Raw genomic sequence first — 5037 nt, 5'->3', positions numbered from 1 at the left:
GGCCCTCTACTGGTTTTAAGGAAGAATTGTCCTGGGGGGGATCACTGAGATGTCAAATAATTGTTTGGAAAGATTGTGGTTTACGAGGATGATGAGTAACCATGACGACGATGGGCGCTCTATGTGGGTGGGTGCTGGTGAGTGTGTGTACCACAGCGCGTGCGTAAAAATCAGAGAACTACTATCGGGGTTGATTCTCTCCTTCTGCCACGGGTTCTGGGAACTGAACCCAGGTTGTCAGGACAACGTGTCTGTCTATCTGGCCAGGGCTAAGGTGCTTCTCTTTAAAGTCTGATTGCAACTACTTTTTGGAGCAGCTAGGACTGAGGGCTTGACCATCAACTGTGACTTTTAGACCATTTGTCGTGTTTGCCCGCTCAGCATGCTTTCTCCTCTTCCTTGGCACGGGAAACACTGGAGATGCTGAGAGAAACCAGTCTCCCTTAATCTGTTTGAGTTTCTGGTTTTGGTAACCGGAAGTAAAATATGCCTCCTAGATTTTAAAACATGAGCAGTAATAAATATTGCCTGTCTAGCTTGTTTGAATTGGGTTGGTGTCATTTCTAGGCAAAGTCTTTGGCGGTATGGCCTGTGGCTGCTTTGTTTGGTCACCATTTGTGCCATTGGGTCATTTGGTCTAATCGCTTTGCCACCCTGTGGTACAGAACAGAAAGGCAGCTCTGTCTTGCAGGTCACAGCTGAAGAGTCAGTGACCACACAGCAGAGACACAGTAGATGACCAGAGGGCTGAACGTGTCCCAGCCGCTATTCTGAGGATGCCGAAATTTATTTATTTATTTATTTATTTATTTATTTATTTATTTATTTATTTGTCTTTCAAAACAGGGTTTCTCTGTAGCTTTGAAGTCTGTCCTGGAACTTGCTCTTGTAGACCAGGCTGACCTTGAACTCACAGAGATCCGCCTGCCTCTGCCTCCCGAGTGCTGGGATTAAAGGCGTGCGCCACCACTGCCTGGCTGGATGCCATAATTCTCACACCTACCTTGGAGATGACTTGTTTCTGTCTCAGAGAGGAAGAAGATGAAGCAAGGAGAAGTTCAGCTCTCATTCGAGATCACCCAGGTCAGATATAGATTTGGGGTTTAAACGCAGGCACCTGGTTTTCAGGTCCTGCGTTCCACAGCTGCCCCACACAGTATCTTGAGTGCTCAGGCCCCAGCTTGGGTGGTGTTTTGAATGCTGTGGAGCCTTGAAGAAGTGGCAGGAGTGGACACTGGGCCATCCTTTGAAGGCTCTGCTCAAGTCTCTTCGCTGTCTACAGTCCCTGCAGCCCGTAAACAGACACCGATTCCGGCCCCACTGCCACGGAGGGAGCTGTTCCCACCTCTAAATAGCTTGGAAACTGTGAGCCCCTCCCCCCATAATACAGGTGTTATGGCTGCGGGAAGATCCACCGTGAAAACGGGCCACACCTTCTGTTGGTCACCTATATAAAGGATGTAGAAGAAGGAAGCTTGCTCTCTTTGCTGACTTGCCCTCATTCTCCCTGGCAAGTCCATTCCTTCACTGGCATTGAAGTCTACTTCTCTGGGACTCTAGCATACACTGAAGACCCGCTGAGACTCATGAACTGAAGAAATACTAGATTCTTGAAACTTCCACTGGCAGATAGCCACTATTGGACTGGCTAGATCACAGCCTGTGAGCCATTCTGATATATGAGTGTGTGTGTGTGTTCATTCTATAAATCTCATATGTGTATATATGTATATATATATACATATATATATATATTCATTCTATACATTCTGTTCCTCCAGAGAACCTTCACTAGTATAACAGGGAAGCTTAGTTTCTTTGAATGGTCCAATGCCTTCTGGAAAACAACCCTGAACATGCTGTAATTATAGTCCCTGTATCCATACAACAACATCATTTTGCAGATGAGGCACCGGGAAGTTAGCTTGGGGCCGAGTTGTGTGCTCACCAGGAGCCAATGGCGTTGATTAACAAACCACTGTTTTCCAGGCCCACACAGATTAATTAAATTGATTAATTAAAATAGCATCCGACTGGAAAATACGAATAAAAAGAGGCTGAGCTATCGTTTCTATGAAAGCTGAGTCGAACGCTTTAGAAAGATTTCAGTTTCTCTTAAGAAAGTTGCTGTTGAGAGGGAGCCGCGGCTGTCTCTGGTTCTGTTGCCTCCTCTGGGACCCTTTTCTATTACTGGGTCACCTTCTCCAGCCTTAACAGAGGCCAGGTCTAGACTCACTACAACTTGAAATGCCATGACTGACTGATAAGCATTTTTCTGATGAGAAAGAAGTCGTGGATGGGAAAGGGGAGAGCCTGGGAGGAGAGGAGGGAGGGGAACTGTAATCGTGTAACCAGGCTGGGAAAAACAAATAATTAATCAATTCATAATAAAAAAGGAAAAATATTGTTGTTGAATTAGGTGGAAGCAGGCCCTGTGTTATAGAACATTACTTTATGGTGTATTATATCTGTTTACGCTGTGGAATATTGGCTTAATGATGCAAAGATGGGCTGCATTCTTTTATGTTGCATTTGTTTAACTCTGTGAGGCTGTACTACTTTGCCTGCCTAAGACACCTGATTGGTCTACTAAAGAGCTGAATGGCCAATAACAAGGCAGGAGAAAGGATAGGCAGGGCTGGTGGGCAGAGAGAATAAATAGGAGGAGAAATCTAAGGAAGAGAGGAGAAAGGAGAAGGAGAGGAGGATGCCAGGGCTCAGCCACCCAGTCACAGTCAGCCATGGAGTAAGAAGGAAAGAGAGATGTAGAGAATAAAGAAAGGCAAGAAGCTCGGAGGCAGAACGTAGCTAAAGAGCAACGGGATAATTTAAGTTAGAAAAGCTGGCTAGAAACAGGCCAAGTTGAGGCCCGGCGTTCAAAAGTAAGACTGAGTCTGTATTTATTTGGGAGTGAGGTGGCATGCCCCCAAGGAGTGAAAAACCAACTACACCCCTGTTCTCCATCCCCTGCCTCTTGCTGGGACTGATGATGTCACACGGATAAATGAGACCCGTGACCATGTTTTCCTCCTTCGAGGGCATCCTCCAGGATCCAGTTCAGGTGTGATCTCTGGGAACCAACAGCTCGACTTACAAAGCAGCTCGGTCTCTCATCAGTGACGCGGTACTTTACCCCCTTGAGCCGTGGAGTCTGCATCCGTGAAGCAGAAACGACAAGGTCCTCTTGCAGGATTATCATGAGTAAGGGAGGTAATGGTTTGTCAGAGGTCGTCTGAGTCAATGAGAAATGCAGATAAAGCTACATTGAGATCCCGCACCCCCCCCCCCGCCCCCGCCCCCGCCCCAGCCCCAGCCCCAGCCCCAGCCCCAGCCCCAGCCCCAGCCAGAACGGCAGCCTCTGAGAACAAACAGCACACACCAACGACCTCTGTTTGTCAAAAGGGAAGCCTTGTCCACTACTGGTCACCAGGGAGGTTCCTCAAAGTGCTGAAAATAGACTTACCACGTGACCCAGCGATATCAGGATATTTACCCCAGGGTCTGAGTCAGCATATCGCGGAGACAGCTGTGCATCACTGGTCTCTGCAGCTCTGCTCACAGTGGCTAAGTTACGGAGCCAGCCTGGGTGCCCAGCAACAGGGGGATGGGTGAAGAAAACGGATGTACGCAATGGAATGCTTTTCAGTTATAAAGAACAGTTATGTAGAAAAATGGATGCAACTAGAGATAATCAAATTAAGTAAACTAAGTCAGTGTCAGAAGGACAAATGTCGTATATTTTCTCTCGTTTAGACATTATAGATTCATAAAGCCACACATATACGTTGACTTGAAAGCACTGAAGCAAAACTATCTGCAGAGAAACCAAGAGGGAGTGGAAGGGGGAGGTGGGGAAAGAGAGGAAAAGGAAGGGGAGGGTAGTGGGGTACAGGGAAAAATAGGCTCAAAGTTAATTCTATATGTGCATAAAAATGGCCTTGTATAAACCAGTATATATAAAAAAAATTTAACTAAAAAAGCTATCATACTGGGTATGGGGGTGCTCGCCTCGAATCCTGGCACTTGGGAGGTAGGGGATGCATTTCTGTGAGCTGGAGACCAGCCTGGCCTATGGAGTGAGATCCTGCCCCCACCAAACGCTATCTAGGCTATCAAAGATTATTAATGAATGGGACCAACTGCCATGGGCTTGGTTGGTCCTAAATTAGGGGCTTTGAACACAGAGAGTCTGTGCCCCAAGACGCCACGGACAAGCACACGACCGTCTCCTTACTTTGAGGTGAGCCTAGGCAGATCACAAACGAAAACTTTTAAAAACATCTTTAGAAACTGACAACAATGATGTCATCCAAACTCTCAGTTAGTGTTTGATTAACGTCCTCGGGACTTGAGGACACCAGCACAGAGCCTTGTTTCAGAGACAACTTTCTTATCCTTAGTCATGAAATGGTTTGTCCCAAAGCTCAGAGGAGCCCACAGGCACAGTTCCGAGAGAAGCAGGTTCTGATTGGAGGAGGAGACAAGGAGCAGGGTCTAGGGTCCCTCCAAGTGGGTTCACATCATGGCTCTACCATGGCCATTTGACTTTGGTAAATGATAGCGGTCCCAGGCCAACTTCCTCATCAGAAAAGCAGGGGTAGTTCTCATTTTCTTAGATTGTAATAAGGGGGACTCTTGGAGGGGACACGCAATCATTCCCCCCTCACTGTGTGTTGTGGTACCACTGTAATCCCCAAGCCTGTTGATTCCATCCTCAGCGGAAGCTCGAATCCTCACTGCTGCCCACACTGACAGACATGAGTCATCCAGCTACAAAGACTGGGAATGCAGCCAGGAAGAAAGTTTGGTCTGCAAAGTCACAGGCTTCCCAGCTCAGAGACAGCTAAGTAATCATAGGCTGGGGAAGAGAGTGGGGGCCAGAATGCACCACCAATGGCAGAAATGGGGAGAAATGGGAAGTGGGGAGAGAGGAAGAGGGTGGCTTGGAGGGAGCAGGAACCAGAAAGGGGAACCCCTTCAGGGACCAGTCTTCCTTCACGCTGCTGTCTGCAGCAGATAGACGTCCACGGCCCACAG

The 5037-nt window shown here is 47.5% G+C and overlaps 1 long non-coding RNA gene across 1 annotated transcript; it reads right to left on the bottom strand.

The window, feature by feature from the left end:
• Positions 1-2875: 2875 nt before the first annotated feature.
• On the bottom strand, positions 2876-3623 carry LOC125401098 (uncharacterized). Its single transcript, XR_007232209.3, has 2 exons — positions 3464-3623; positions 2876-3232 (listed from the first exon to the last, which is right to left on the bottom strand). It is a non-coding gene; the product is annotated as an uncharacterized LOC125401098 (long non-coding RNA).
• Between the last annotated feature and the right edge of the window lie 1414 nt (positions 3624-5037).

This window comes from Myodes glareolus, chromosome 24 (assembly GCF_982192425.1).
Source record: "Myodes glareolus chromosome 24, mMyoGla1.1, whole genome shotgun sequence".
NCBI classification, from domain to species: Eukaryota; Metazoa; Chordata; class Mammalia; order Rodentia; family Cricetidae; genus Myodes; species Myodes glareolus.
Note: the sequence above shows the minus strand (reverse complement) of the source record. Positions and strands in the feature narration are given on the sequence as shown.